This window comes from Protopterus annectens, chromosome 5.part0 (assembly GCF_019279795.1).
Source record: "Protopterus annectens isolate FY-2018-M chromosome 5.part0, PAN1.0, whole genome shotgun sequence".
NCBI classification, from domain to species: Eukaryota; Metazoa; Chordata; order Ceratodontiformes; family Protopteridae; genus Protopterus; species Protopterus annectens.
The window spans coordinates 428069625-428085494 of record NC_056735.1 but is presented as its reverse complement, the minus strand read 5'-3'; positions in this window follow the sequence as shown (position 1 = coordinate 428085494).

Genomic DNA, 15870 nt, shown 5'->3' with positions numbered 1-15870 from the left:
GGAGCGATTTCCTGTTGTAGGGAAACCACTATTGAAATACTTTGAAGAATGGTATTTGATAGAGAAGCCAAGAAGTCTTACAACTAGATCTACCAGCAGTGTACATTTCCCTCCACTATTTCCTGTGCAGTTTTGGAACATAAGTGTATTAAATGAGTTGAACCTGCCCAGAACCCAAAACGCTGTTGAGGCATGGCATAGGAGACTGTGTTGTTTAGTTGGTAAACATTTCTTTGACATATACAGTATACTTCAAACTGTATGCCGGGAACAGAACAGGGTAGATGAAATACATTACAGGATGTCTGCAGCTTGTCCATCTACCCCAAAGAAAAGTAGTCTGATACGTCGACAAGAACAGTTCCAAGTTATATTTCATAACAAAGATGAGCACACTCCTATCGAGTACATTCAGGCTATTGCGAATCTTTTGCAAATATAAACGTTAATCCTTTTCTTTACAATTTGGGGATATAAAATGTCATAATACATTATCATCAGTATCGTTGATGTTTCACCTTTTTATGGGCACGTGCATTCTGTTTTGACTATAGCAGTATGTGTTTTGCTACTTCTACAGGATTCACTTGGGTGTTGCTGCACTAATCCGCCGTTGTGTTTTTTCGGTGACTTGTGAGTCGATGTAATATGTTTTCGATGTTATCTGCTTTCGCTGGTTTGTGTTCGGTTAATTAACATTCAGTGAAGCAAGATTAAATCTTCAATTTTTACTTAAATCAATGATCTCCTGTATGTAAATCATTAAACAAAAAGGGGATTTGTCCTTCCAACATCACAACATATATTTTTCCCCTTATAAAAAGGTTTAGCCAATGAATTCAAAATATCCTTAAATGTACAACCAGGCAAAGAAGAAACAGTAATATACTCTTTACCCTTATTTGATAATGCATTCCTTTCACCCTTAATCACAGACTCTTCATTTTCCAGCAATTGCCTTTCAATTGATCCCATATCAGCATCAGCAACAATTTCCTTTCCCAACTTTATCAAATTTTAACTGGCAAAAACCTTTTCCTTCTCTTTTTAACAACCTCAGATCCATCATCCTCCACAACATCCTGGAAATCAATTTCCAGACCTTTTTTAAACTATTTCCTTTTTGTTTTAAAACATCAGACATGTTTAAAAGAATTAAAAAAACAACCACAAACCAGTGACCCAATATTGGGTCACTGGTTCATGGTTGTTTTTTCATTTAATTCTTTTTGAGTTGTGTATTGATAGTTAAAAGAATTACATCTTCCTTTGCTTTCATATGTTTTAACTAAGCAACATTTCCCTTCGTGTCTACTTCTACATCCCAAAAAGCCACAATACCAAAGACTGGAAAATCGAGATGAGAAGGACAAAACTCCCAATCACGAATTGCGTAAGTATTCCAAGGGCAAGTAAACACTTGTCCAAAGTGAGGAATCATTCCCCTTCTGCATTGTAGTGTGATCCTGGAGTTGGTATATATAGTTAGGGGAGTGTGGGAGGTACAGCCCCCCACCTATGTGTTTTTTAGCTGGTGCGCTGTGATTTACTGTTGTTTTGGATAAGTATTCACTTGCCCTGGGAATACTTATGCAATTCATGATTTTGAGTTTTGTCCTTCTTGTCTAGATCTTCCAGTCTTTGGTATTGTGGCTTTTCAGGATATAGAATTAGACCCTTCCCTTCTTTATTATTTTCTTTATTTTCTACTTATTATTCTCACTCCTTGCATTCAATATGCTACCCCCAACATCCAGCAAACAGAATTAAAACCATCTTCATTATCCTCATTTATATTATTATTTTTTGAAATTCTTATCTTGAATCCCTCGATGTGGACATGTAAGTATCAGAAATTAATTCTCTCTCAAGTCTGCCTTTGTCTAACTATCTTTCTGTTAGCATATACCTGCCCTCTTTGATTTTCAGATTCCACCTGAACACCATACCCCTTACCTACTGTTTTGTTAAAGTTACTAGATTTATTCACAGAAGCCTGATCATTTTTAGTCAAGTTACTGAGTTTAATCATCTGACCTTTTATGATATTTATTTTTAACCATAATGGATGCATACTAGTGAAATTTAAATAACTATTGCTTACTAACTGATTTATGAGAAACTGTATTGCTAAACCTACTCTCCTTTAAAAAAAAACAAAATATCTTAAAAAAAAGATACAAGGGTAGCATGAATGTTAAAAGTGAATTATATGCTGTTCAATGCCATTTAAAAAATCATGTAACATTTGTGCTGTCCCAACCAACGTAATATAAACTATATAATTAGTGTAAAGGTATTTTGTTTCTCTTAGACTACCACATAGATATTGGCATAGTTGGGAGCCATTGCCACCCATATTGCTACCCCTTTTTTTCTGTTTATATAACCGATTATTACATGTTACAAATTTATAAGATAAAATAACATCTAGCATTTCCATAATCAATCTAATGTTACTCACTTAAGTGGAAGAATGGGTGTATAAATCGTGACAAACTATTTCTATACCCTCACTGTTTACGTATACCAGAGTATAGCGAATTTACATCTACAGTGACCAGTAATTTTTCATCACCCACATTGATATGTTTAATACTTTAAATGAGGTCCAAAGAATCCTTAATAATCGATTTAGTAGCACAACAACAGGATTATTATTTTTAACAAATACTGTCATCACTTGTGTTTCAGTCCCCTTACTTGATACAACTGTGTTTTGTCTTTTTAGTGGGTTAAAAGAATGTTTAGATTGTTGTAAAATTCTTTGACTTTTTGGAAGTTATATGTTTAAAGTAAAATTGAAATTTATCAGTTAATGTGTAAAATGGTAGCCAGTAGTATCTGGTGTATGGTTGGGAAAAGATGGAAAATGCTGAGCAGGAGGATAGGAGACTGATTTTGTTGATGAGATTTGTTGGAATAATGTTAGCTTGATGTTGCTGTTTAGGAAAGAGTAAGGATATGTTTAATTGATTCCCAAAATGTTTTAGGGTGACCTCACTGAGGGCTTTGAAGGTTTCTGAAATATAATGCTTTATCTTTCTTGGTCTTTCCTTTTTCTCAAAGGACCGTCTCATTGTTGTGCTGGAATAATTTGATTTTGCCGGACAATTCTGATTATATGTCCCCATTCCTGAGCACAACTTCTTTAACTTCCTGTCTTTCAGCTACTGACAATGTTTCACATATTTTAACTTCAGGATATTGTGTGAGATTTTTAACCTCTTCTACCAACATACTCTCTAATGAAACTTAAGTTTCTATCCAAGGTTTCAGAACATTTATGTAATCTAGCTGTTCTGTTCTTTCTTGCAGTTTATCTTACTTTATTTATTCTCCTACTTTTTTATTAGTTCAAAATGCCCTTTCCAATTTCTCAAGGAGTTAGTTCTTAGTAGTGGTTACTAACAAATACTTGTATAGACTATTTTATGTTTTTGTACTGTCTTCATATGCTGTCTGATACAAAGCATTATATTTCTTAGCTTCTCCTGCAGTTCTGTGTAATGTTCTATCACACTCTAAAAGGAAATATTTCCCTCTTCCTCATGTTCATTTGCTATATTAAGCAAGTTCTGAAGATATTCGAGATATAATAGTTCAAAAGGAGTAAATCTGGTTGTGGAGTGGGACACTTTCCTTACAGTAAAGAGAAGGTATAGAAACTGTTAGTCCCAAACTTCTATCTTGTTTTATTGCTTCTCAAAGTGTGGATTTCAAAGTTTTGTTAAAGCATTCAACTAGTCCATCTGTTATATGACAGTATACAAATGTTCCCAACTACTTCACCTTAAATAACTTGCAGAGCTCATCCATTACTCTCGACATAGGATCATGGGATCATTGGAAGTTACTAGGCTATTGACCCTGAGGCCCTTACAAGCCTAGTCAAGAATTTAGCCCATGCTCTGACAAGTCAGCACCCAATGCCCCGGTCCAGCAGGGACACAGGTTGGATCCCAGGGGTCTATTTTCTCTTCCCTATCCAGTTATCCAAGTTGCACTTAAAAAGGGTTAATGAAGTACTCTACTTGATGTGGAGAGGGAGTCTATTCCACAGAACAGGGAGTATCTGGGACACAAATCTGTCCTGCCAACAAGTCCTATTGACGTCACAGACCAGGTTGAGGTCACGAGTAGAGCTTGGCTTGTGAATATGCAGCAGCCCCATCAAGGCAGGGTCTGAGGTTGCTTTGTATGCCAGACAGAGGTCACCTCTGAGGAGTCTGTATGAGACTGAGTAGAGGGACAGGTCTTTATCTGTGTAGGGTATATGTTTGAGGCCCTGGATTCTACTTGTGAGGAACCTCTGTGGTCTCTCCAGCTGCTGCATTTGCTGAAAGGGGCACTGTACTCAATAATGGGTCTTATAAGGAAAGAATACAGGGATGTTATGACCTCCTTGTCCCAGGGTATCTTATCCTCATGGTCGTGAGGGCCATGCAAAAAAGCTTTCCATACAATAGAAGCAATATGGTTGTCTGAAGTCAGTTTGCTATCACCTTGGGTGCCCAAGTCCCTCATGACTGATTGCATGCTTAGGACCTTGTTATTAATCTGATAATTTACAGGAATGCCACTCTTCCCAAAGGGGATGATGATGCATTTTTTGGCATTCAGTTTGAGGCCATGTTTCTGGCACCAGTCATTTGTTTGGGTGAGAACCTCTTGGAGGATCTCAACATCACTAGGGGAATTGATGACAGCATCCAGCTTGCAGTCATCTGCAAACTTGGTCAGTCATAGCACACTGGTTTTGGCCTGCACATCAGAAAAGTATATCCCAAACAACAGAGTCCCCAAGACTGATCCCTGGGGTACACCACTCATTGCGGGTCTACTGCTTGAGGTGGCTTCCCCTATTTTGACTACCTGGGTTCTATCATTGAACTAGTTTACTACCCATTTATTAGCATGCAGATCGATACTTAGATGAGAGAATTTATCTTTTATACCCAAGTGAGTAATAGTATCGAAGGCTTTGGCCAGGTCAAGGTAGGCAGTGTGCACCATCTTCCCTTCATCCATAGCTTTGGTTATTGTTTCAAAGAAGTCAACCAAATTTAACAAGCAGGACCTCCTCTTGACAAAACCAAACTGTGTGAGATCTAATGTTTGGAGGTTGCCAATGTCCTTGTTAATGAGGTCCATGGCAATCCATTCTATAGCCTTGCAGATCAGGCTAGTTAGGCTGATGGGTCTATAATTTCCAGGATCGGTGGATGCTCCTCCTTTGTACAAAGGGACAACAGTGGACTGTCCTCCACTCAGCTTGGATGAAGCTGATACTCAGGCTTTGGTTGAATAGGGCACCTAATGGTGCTGCAAGTTCCTGCCTGAGTTCATGTAGGATGCAGCCTGGGATGTTATTGGGTCCCTTGGAGGCTGTATTTTTTGCCTCTGAGAGGACAGTGATGACTTGCTCCCTAGAGATAAGGGGAGGGTGCAGGTGCTAGGGATGTCATGATTTACTTATAGGGAAGACAGAGGGGTGAAGTTTTCACTGAACCTGTCTGCCAGCAGGTTGGCTATATCTATGGCATTTGTGCATGTGGTGTCCTTGACCACCAGTTCTGAGCAGATCTGAGTGCTTCCTTCAAGATTGCGGACATATGTGAAGAAGGCCTTATGATTGTTTTTAGTAGATGTGGCCAGTTTGGACTTAAAGTTTGCTTTGGAGGATTTCACTAGTGCTCTTATTTGCTTATTCAGGCTAAAGAGAGATTGCTTCCAATTAGGCACCCACTCCTTCTTGTTCCTGGGCAGCAATTTTTTTTTCCTTTTATTATAGAGTTTATTTATTGCAGATGTCCAGCAGATAGGTTTACTCTTCCTTGAGGAGGATGATTTTGTCCTGTCTGTTATTCCTGATTCCAGGCAGCTATATAGCTGCTCATATAGTACTTTGGTGTAGGTTTGAACATATGTGCCAGTTCCTATGGAGGGGAAGGGGTTGTGAAGCTGTTTATACCTTCCGTCAAGAGGTTGTAATCAGCTTTGGAGAAGTTTTTTTGTTTGACCATAGCAGGGGCGGGGGGAGTCGAGGGAGATGGTGACTTCAAAAGTGACCACTTTGTGTTCAGATCTTAATAGGGAGGATGACACTGTAGGGATGGTGCAGTGGTTACTCATGTTGGTTAATACCAAGTCCAAGATATTATCACCTATTGTGAGGGTGTCGACCAGCTGGTCCAAGGCGTGAATGGGATAGCTTGGTCAGTAACAAATTTTTTGAAGAATTCAACTCTAAAAACAGCAGTGCCATTTCTTCAGCTATTGACTTGGCATTTATGGTTCTTTATGACATTACATCTGGAAACTTTTTTGTATAATTGATGATCATCAGTATGTACTGGTGAACCTTGCACAAGTTTACAAACAGGTCAGAGTGTTCTTAAGTCCTATGTTAGTTGCTGTCCCTTAACTGCCTTGACAGGCTGTGCAGAAACATTCTATTTTATTTGCTCCATTACTCTTGGCCAGTAAAATCCAGACTGAACCCTAGTCCTTGTCTTGACCATCCCCTCATAACAACTCGAGGCATGACTATGAGCTAACTTCATACAAGAATTCTAATAGGCCTTGTTACTAATACCTGACCCAGAATCTGTTCTCTTTCTTTGGTTACCCTGTGCAATATGTCATTTGTTAATTTCAAGTATGGGGTGGGCTAATTCTGTCTGATTGTTTCTCCATCTGCAGTTTCTCTATCTGCTCTAGCCCTATTTCTGGTATGATCTTTCCTTTGAACCCTTTAAAAGTTGCCATGATTTACCTGGAGGTTAGACAGCTCACTGTTATTTTCATCACTATCTTGGTGTGAAGTGGAAGGTGTAGCATCTTCCCCACAAAGACAGGTACAGCTTCATCCAACTCTTTTCCTAGAGAGTGCGACTCACCAAAATAGTTTTGTTCTTTCAGAAGTGGTCCTATTTATTCTACACTTAGATTCCAGTTTCTGTTTTGAATTTACTTTCTGCTGTCAGTGCAGAGGAAAGCTTAGCACTCTGGTCAGCTTCTTTTTTTCTTTTGTTGATCATGAAATTCATCTGTTCCCTCCTAGGACTCTAATTCTGGCTTCTCTACATCATCTTCTGTAAGGGCCTCTAACATTTGAAGATTAGTGTAAGCATGTGGGGTATTCTCTGTCAGTGTCTATAATGACTTTTTTTGTGGCCTTATCAGCTGGAGTCTTTAGATAAGACTCAGAATCAGATTTATTTGTTCTTTTCTCCCAAACTCAAATCTAAATGCCTTTTGAGGTTACTACTTGAATAGCATATACTATACTAGTGCTTTGTGTCTCTAACAATATCTCAGGCTGCACTTTCCCCCATACACAATTGTCACAGCTCTTTGAATTGTAAAAAATCTTGACCAATAAGCACATGTGGAGTTACATTAGTTAGGCACTAAATTTAATGAGTGTAGCAGTTTGCCTTAAAAGGTGCATTTCTGCTACTCTTATAGGATACTCTTTGTTATCCGCATGTACAAACATTACTTAAGTTTTTGTTTATTGGAAGTGTTCTGTTTACACATGCTAAACTTTGCAACTGTTTCCATAGCTTTTCCAGGCTTCTACCATCACAGTAACAGACAGCTAGCCTGATTGTTCTAGTACTAAACAATTTACCATTCTCACATTCCATGGACAAAGTTTCAGCTATAGTTTCTTTAATAACTATATAACTACTTTTTTGCAGGTGTCACATTTTTGCTATTGATAGTTTACCACATTTAAAACAGATTACTTGAGCTGATATTGTGTTTTGCTTACAACCACATACTTAGGAGAGGACTTATTGTTAACTTGCATTGTTTATGAGTCAAACTTAAGGTCTACATTTTCATATAAGTGTTCAAATGAGGCATCCATATCCTCAGAGGACTCAATGCTGCTTTGAAATGTGCATCTTCTTAAACTGCTAGTACATGCTCACTTAAACTTGCTCATAGTTAAAATCTTTAAAATTTTACTTACATAGTTTATATCATGTTCTAAACAAGACTTAAGACTATTGATTGAGTTTACATTTTTTTTACCTTATCAGTCTGTCCATAAGAAATGCCCTTTTATGAAATCTACATACCTGGACCTCCAGTAAAATCCCATGCTTGGTTAACATTTGTTTCCCTAGCTCCTGGTAATACTGGGCATCTTACTCTTTCCAGTTCCATTAATACCTTCAATGCATCTCCAGTTAGGTGATAAGGAGGTGTTATGATTCCTTTGGTTTGAGGCCAGCTCTCCATCTCTGCATGCCTCTAGAACTTTACAAGGCATGCTTCCATGTTGTCATCAGTGGCATCATTCTTCATAGGGTTACCAGGTTGTAAAGTTCACAATGGAGGTATTAGTTGACTCGCCACAATGGTTATTTGTCACTAAATTATGACAAGTTTTTATTGCAGGCTGAAAAAGTGTTGAACAGTAGTCCACACAAAGTCAGATGTAGTAACACACAAACTATAGTACACAAATTCAGATGGAGTAACACACAAACTGTGGTAACACAACTTTATAAGTCAGATGTATTAATACACTAACTGTAGTACCCATAGTCAGATGTAGTAATACACAAACTGTAGTATACAAAGTCAGATGAATACACAAACTGTAGTACACACGTTTATAAGTCAGATGTAGTTATATACAAACTGTAGTACACACATGTTTATAAGTCAGATGTAGTTATACACAAACTGTAGTACACACAACTTTATAAGTCTGATGTAGTAATACACCAAACTGCAATACACACAACTTTGTAAAGCCATTTTCTAACAGCACAACCGATCCCAACAGACAGAGACTAGCAGTCTCTTTTTCTTTTAGAGGAGACCTGTATAGTTACAAAGGTTTTAATATACAGATGATTTTCAGAGTTCTGAAGAGTCAGCAAACCAGAGATGGAAAAAGAAAACACAAGGTTTGATTGTCTATAGTAATTAGCAACTCATTAGGCAGTAAGAGGTTTGTACTCTAAATTACAGGTGGAGACAAATTGTTCAGGTAGAGTATAGACAGCCAGGAAAATGTTAAATCCATGCTTTCTGAGAAAGATTGTATTAAGTGCAAGGTGAAAGCTATCAGTGTAACAAGTACATAGTCAGCCACAAAATCCACCTTTACAAATATAAGTGCAGATTCATTTAAAAATTAAATAAAATTTCCTTGCTTTCGGAATGTTGAATCAGTCTAAGCAGAAACTGCTGTCATTACAGGTTTCTGCATAAATTCAATTAGATAAAGCCAGTCACTGGCTTTCAGGATTCCAGGAAAATGAAGAATAAATAGAAAATTCCACCCCTGACTGTTCACAGTCTTTTCTCAATGTAATAAACAGTACACCCAGTTTTAGCAGAGTTCGTATTACCGATAAGAAAACAGTTCACAGCTTCCCTCTTCAGGATCATAGAAGCACATACATTATCATCCAGGTAGTTATCATGTCCTAACACCTTCCATGCAACCTGGCTTTTCTGCAATTATGACATATATCAGGGTACAAGGCTCTTGTTTCAGCCTCAGGGTACATCTCCAAATTGTTTTTCTCCAAGCACTCGGTGTGAGCTTAAGTCCCTGCTCTAGAGCTCCTCCCAAGACCTTCCTGTTTACAAATCTGTCTCCCTGTAGTGTTCCTTTTCCTCAAATTCTCACATATTCCATAGAGCATGCTTACTGTCCTGTGTATGTTTTCAGCAACTTTCTCTCCGAGAAATGTAGTCCTTGTTTTGTAGATACTGCGGCTAGAATTTAAGTCATCTCAGCTCAGTCAAACATGTTTGTGTGCATGTGCGTGCATGTAGTATAGACCTATGCTCAATAATAAATTGTCTTTCTTTTTTTTTTTTGTTTATTTATTACTGTGTTCTGTTTATCCATTACCATAGCTTACAGTTTTTTTTCTCAGTTTTAATCACGGAACATATAGGATCATATACTGGAAGATAATAAAAGTATAGTAAAGTTATACATTCTGCACCACATTTTCTTTCTTTAGTTTTTCATATCCCTTTGAATGTCACTAAATCACTATCCCAGATCAGGTGATTAAATACATGCTACACAAAAAAGTAAGAAAGATCAGCTTTTACTGACATTTAGAGCATGACGGATGAAGGGAGTTCATTTTCACTTAAGTAAAAAGGACATTATGAATAGCAACATAAGACGGCAGACTATGTATAGGACAAAGGTGAGGAAAATGGTTCAGTGTGGGAGTTTTTCATTTAGGATAAAAAAAATCCTCTGTCAACATTAGAACTGGAGAAGATTGTGATATATATGTTACAACTAACTAAAAATAAACTGCAGGAAAGTCCTGTTAATCAGCAATGTATGTGTTTACTAGATAAGTAGCAAGGAAAGGATACTGATATTAGTTGGTCAACAGGCAGCTGCAGAAAAAGCCATAGTAAGATTTTAATTGGAAATAATTTAAATAGAAACTATTTCCTTACAAGAAGGTATGACTCTATCCATCAATAAGAAGCAATGGGAGATCATTTGTTCATTTGATAAATATCGTTAACATAATTATTCAGTAGTTAAGGGCATGACTATAGGGGCAACTTCCTGCAAAGGGCTTAAAAGCCTGAAATAGTTTAAAACTGAATTGTCATTTTTTTTCACCGAGGGATAAGTGCCATTGTATAAGATCTTGTATTCAAGCTGTGAAACTCGTGTGTGTTCACTGCATAAAGACATGCATGAAGGAGTACAGTATAGTAAGGAGCCTAAACATTTCAAGTTACCTTTCTTTGAATTATCACATGGATGATTTAATAACACAAAAACAAAACATTAAAGCAAAAAAAAAAATCCTTCAACACTTTATCCTTCTAGTACCTATTTTGGTTTACTAAAAGACTGCCATTCTACTTCACAGGTGGGTAGTGAAAAAAAGTTGTTTATTAATGCTTGCATACAAGTCATGCTGAATGTTTGTGAAGTAAAAAAGGAAAGGATAAAAGGGAAGGTTAAGCATGAGGAACATTATATGATTTTGCTGTCAGACACAAGAGAAAATTAAATAACTCATTTGCTGTGTGGTTTTATGAGATGAACTAAAATGCATAGGAAGTACACAAACACTAAGTGTGTAACACTGGCTGGTACCTGTTTGTAAGATTAACAAGAAATTTAGAAGTATGAAAAACAGCAATTTCCTTACACTTCCTCTGATTACTGGATGTGGTCTGCACATGGCTGCACTTGTATGTGGCAGTGTGGGTAAATATGTCTGTGTGTGTATCCACACACACACTGTATGTCTTTGTGTGGTGTGCTTACAACAAACGTGCTGCCCAAATGTTAGGATTTTAGTACACATGGACAACAAACAGTTTCTGTAACTTGTGTTGATTTAACATTTTCTGACAGCCTAAAATTTCCATTTTCATCAGCTATATGTCAGTCTGTCCACTTCAACTTTATCTATCAACATCACTCTCACATTCTAAGCATACATTCTTATACTCCCTACCATTATCCGCACTTTTCATATGTAAGTCCAACCTTGCAGGTAATCCTTTTTCATCTTCTTCTAAACAATATATGCACTGCTTAGCCGTGCACTTCTTTGCACATCTAAATGAATGATAATCAGACCATACTCTTGAAGAAAACATTTCAAAAAAGAAACAGTAACAAAGCTACATTCTACTTCCCATTATTACTGCCTAAAATTAGTAAGTGGAGAACATTTCTGATATTCTTAAAATTCTCATGTGTTTATAGCTGTCATAAATGCTAGGTCATTTTTTTAATGTCTAAATTAAAACAGTTGTGGGTGGCTTGCCTAAACTTTGGCAAGAAATTTCCCATTGAGTGGCTTTAGTGAGATTCTGTTTTTGCAGGTTACTGAAACTGCAGTGTACTTTTTCACTTTTTCCAATAAGTGCAACTGTGGAATTGGTACAGGGTGTATATGTGAAGATAAAGTCCACCATATAGGATACAAGGAAGCTTGCACCCAAACAAAAAATTCTTTTTTGTTTAATTTTTAATGTTTTTTTTTTTGAGTTATGCTTCACAACAATGATAGTTTGATGAAGTATCATTCGATTATGGATACTTCCATCAAACATAGTGAAACCAGTCTGGCCATTAGTGAATCATTTAAAACAACTAATTTTCTTTCATTTGTAACTGGAAGCATTAGTCTTTTGAGCAGATTTTTTGTTTTTGTTTATACAACAGCTAATAAATATGATTACTCCTTTCAAAGAGGTAACTGCATCACTTTTAAGTCTGCATTTCTGATTGTCATTAATAAAAAAATGGAAATTGTGACTAACATCAGGTAAAAATAAACAATTGCGTTATGGATGAATCAGCTAAAAGCTAGTATATAGTGAGTAGGTTAATATAGCAGAAGTTTGAGAGTGTAGTAAAACACAATGTCTCCCCATGAAATTCACATTGCTTATAGTTGCAGACTAGCTGTTATACTCTCACATATATTTATAACAGTTTATGACAAAATACTGTCAACATGTTTTGCTAAACAACCTATGCACTCCTTAACCATGTACTTCTTTATGCATCTAAATGAACTAAAATCAATTCCACCCTTAACACCATCCTTACCATTATTAACAGTTGACCACATTTCCATCATTATCTTGACAAACTGACCCTGTGTCTTTCCCATCCAGCTGCCTATTCTCTACCCTGCATAATATCCCCCTTACTGTAATATTTCCTTTTTGTTAGTACCCAACACATTTATCAACATCTAATGCTTTTCCCATTTCACAAAAGGTGGCTGGTGTCCTTTGTTATTATTTTCAGGCCAACTGCTCGTTCAGTTACCTCCATGGTACCTTTTTGATGCTTCTGCTTCTCACTGCTGATATTCAGCTCTGGCTCACTCACCAACACCCAGATGTAATCCTTGCCTTTCAAGTCACAAAGCAGGCATACAAAATGTAATTCAGTCTAAAGTCTTGACTTCTAAATGCTGGAGGAATGAACATAATGTGGATGAAGTTCATACCTTGAATTTACAGCTCAACCTCAAAGTCTGCTATTTGTGAAACAGGTCTTAAATCTACTTCCTAAAGTATAAAGATTCAATTTCCAGTCTATGAGACTCTTGATATGGTCCACCCAGCTACAGATAAGGGAGTAAGGTATCTCTTCTTATTTAAAAGACTCATCTTATGGTTACTGCAGCATTGTCTTCTGCAGATTAACTTCTAAAAATTGGTTTCCTTCCGATATTGTTTTACCCCATATATCCATCTCGCTATAGTTCTAGTCTACAGCATACCTTCAGCCCCTTCTTTATCAGACCCCTCTAAAAGCTCTACTCTCTTATCTCTAACAGAGTCACTTTTCTGCATCTTTAAAATTAACATGTTTGGCCCCTCTAAACCCTCTGACTGGGTACCTCATTGATCTTCACCTTTTCAAAGAATATCAGGAATCAGCCAGGCTAAACTACATTAGTAACAAACACTTGTTGTTAGATGTCCTTAAAGTAGACAAACCTAAATTCATTCATGTCCTTTCCCCAATTCCTTAGTGACCCATATCCCATTACTTTTACATAGTCCAGCAAAAGACTTGAACTTCCCCATTCTTTATACAGTTTGGAAAAGGTCAGCCAGCATTATATATATATATATATATATATATATATATATATATATATATATATATATATATATACACACATATATATACATATATATATATATATATATATATATATATATATATATATATATATATATATATCTAGGGGTTCATAGGTTCATAGGTAGGTACTAGGCTATCTGCCCAAAGGCATTTATAAGCCTCACCGGAATATGTTGTCTTTCGCCACCCCCTTAGATTAGTTCCCTGTGCCTCTGTCCAGCAGAACCATTGAAGTGATCCCCGGGGTAAACTTTCTGTTTCCCATCCACTCGTCAAGGTTTCTCTTGAAGAGGGTTAGTGAGGAGCTCTGCCAAATGTAGATTGGAATCTTGTTCTAGAGCATAGGAAGTCTCTGAGACAGGAATCTATCCCTCCAGCATGTCCCATTTATTGTTGTGAGGTTTAGATCCCTGGAGCGTGTGGCTTGATGGGATATGGTTTTCTTTAGGTGGAGCATGTCCATCAATTCTGGGTTGGACATGGCCTTGTATGTCAGGCAGAGATCACATCTGAGTAGGCGGTATGCAATCGAGTACAGCTAGAGTTTCTTCAGGTGAGCTGCATAGGGCATCTGCTTGAGGCCAGTGATCCTCTTGGTGCAGTACTTCTGTAGTCTTTCCAGTTGTTGCAGGTGTCTTGTAAGGTGCATCCCAAATGGGGCATTGTACTCTATGATGGGTCTGATGAGTGATGCATAGAGGGGCCCAATGACCTCTTTTGATCTGGATGCAAACCCTTTTGTGATTAGGTGGGCCACATAGAAGGATTTTCTAACCACTTTGGCAATGTGATTATCAAAGGAGAAGTTACTATCTACTTGGATCCCCAGATCTCTTATTACGTCTTCTGTATTTGCGGGATTACCATCTATGTGGTAGTTTGTGGGTACTTTGTTTTTTCCAAAGGTGATGACTATGCACTTTTTAGCATTTAGCTTGAGGCCATGGTTTTGACATCAGGTGTGTGTCTCAGAGAGACCCTTTTGGAGGATGTCTGTGTCAGCCGGAGAGTCAATTATAGCCTCTAGTTTGCAGTCTTCTGCGAACTTGGTCAGCCATAGTCCTCCTGGGCTTGCCTGTACCTCTGAGAAATATATGCCGAATAGCAGGGGTCCTAGGACTGAGCCCTGGGGAATGCCAGTTGTAACTGATTTAGAGTCAGACCTAGCTCCCACAACTCTTACCATGTGGGTCCTGTCCATGAGCCAGTTGGGGGTTTATGTTCAGGCTGGTGAGCTTGTCTATAATATCTGAGTGGGGAATGGTGTCGAAGGCCTTTGCGAGGTTTAGGTAGGCTGTGTGGACCACCTTTTCATCGTCTATTGCCTTGGAAACTGTCTCAAAGAAGTCCACCAGGTTCAGGAGACATGATCTGCCCTTAACAAAGCTGAATTGGGTAGGGTCCAGTGTTTGGCGGTTCCCAATGTTTCTGTTAATGAGATCCATGATGATGCGCTCCATAGCTTTGTAGACCAAGCTAGTCAGGTTTATAGGGTGATAGTTCCCGGGGTCTATTGTGGCTCCACATTTGTGGAGTGGAATAACCATTGCTGTGCGCTACTCTGTGGGCACATAGCCTGTGGAGAGGCTGAGTTAAACAGTGTGTTTAGGTGATGGGTTAATTCATCTTTGAGCTTGTGTAGGACACAGCCTGGGACACCATCCAGTCCCACTGATGCTGTGTTTTTGGCTTTGGAGAGGGCTGTTTTAACCTGAGTGTCTGTGATTTCAGGGGCACTACATTCTTCTGGTATAGTTATGGGCCCTTTTGGGGGTGAGAGGGGAGTGAGGTTTGCACTGAACCTGTCTGCCAGGATGTTGGTTATATCGGATGGTTCAGTGTATTTTGTGCCATTCTGCACTAATGCTGAGCAGATCTGAGAATTGCCACTTAGATTCTTGACATAGCAAAAGAATGCCTTGTGGTTATCTTTGGAGTCCGTGGCAATTTTTCTTTTGAAGCTAGCCTTGGATGATTTTATGAGGGAATGTAGTTTCTTGCCGATACTGATCAGGGGTGTCTTCCCTTCTTGGGATTTTACTTTTTTCTGTACTAATTTCCTCCTTCTATTGTATAGCTTGTTTATGACAGAGGTCCACCAGACTGGTTTCCTTTTCTTGGAGGAGTGAGTCTTGGTTTTGTTTAGAATAGCACAATCCATGCATTCTTGTAGGTGCCCATAGAGTGCATTAGTGAAGGATTTTGCAGCTTGG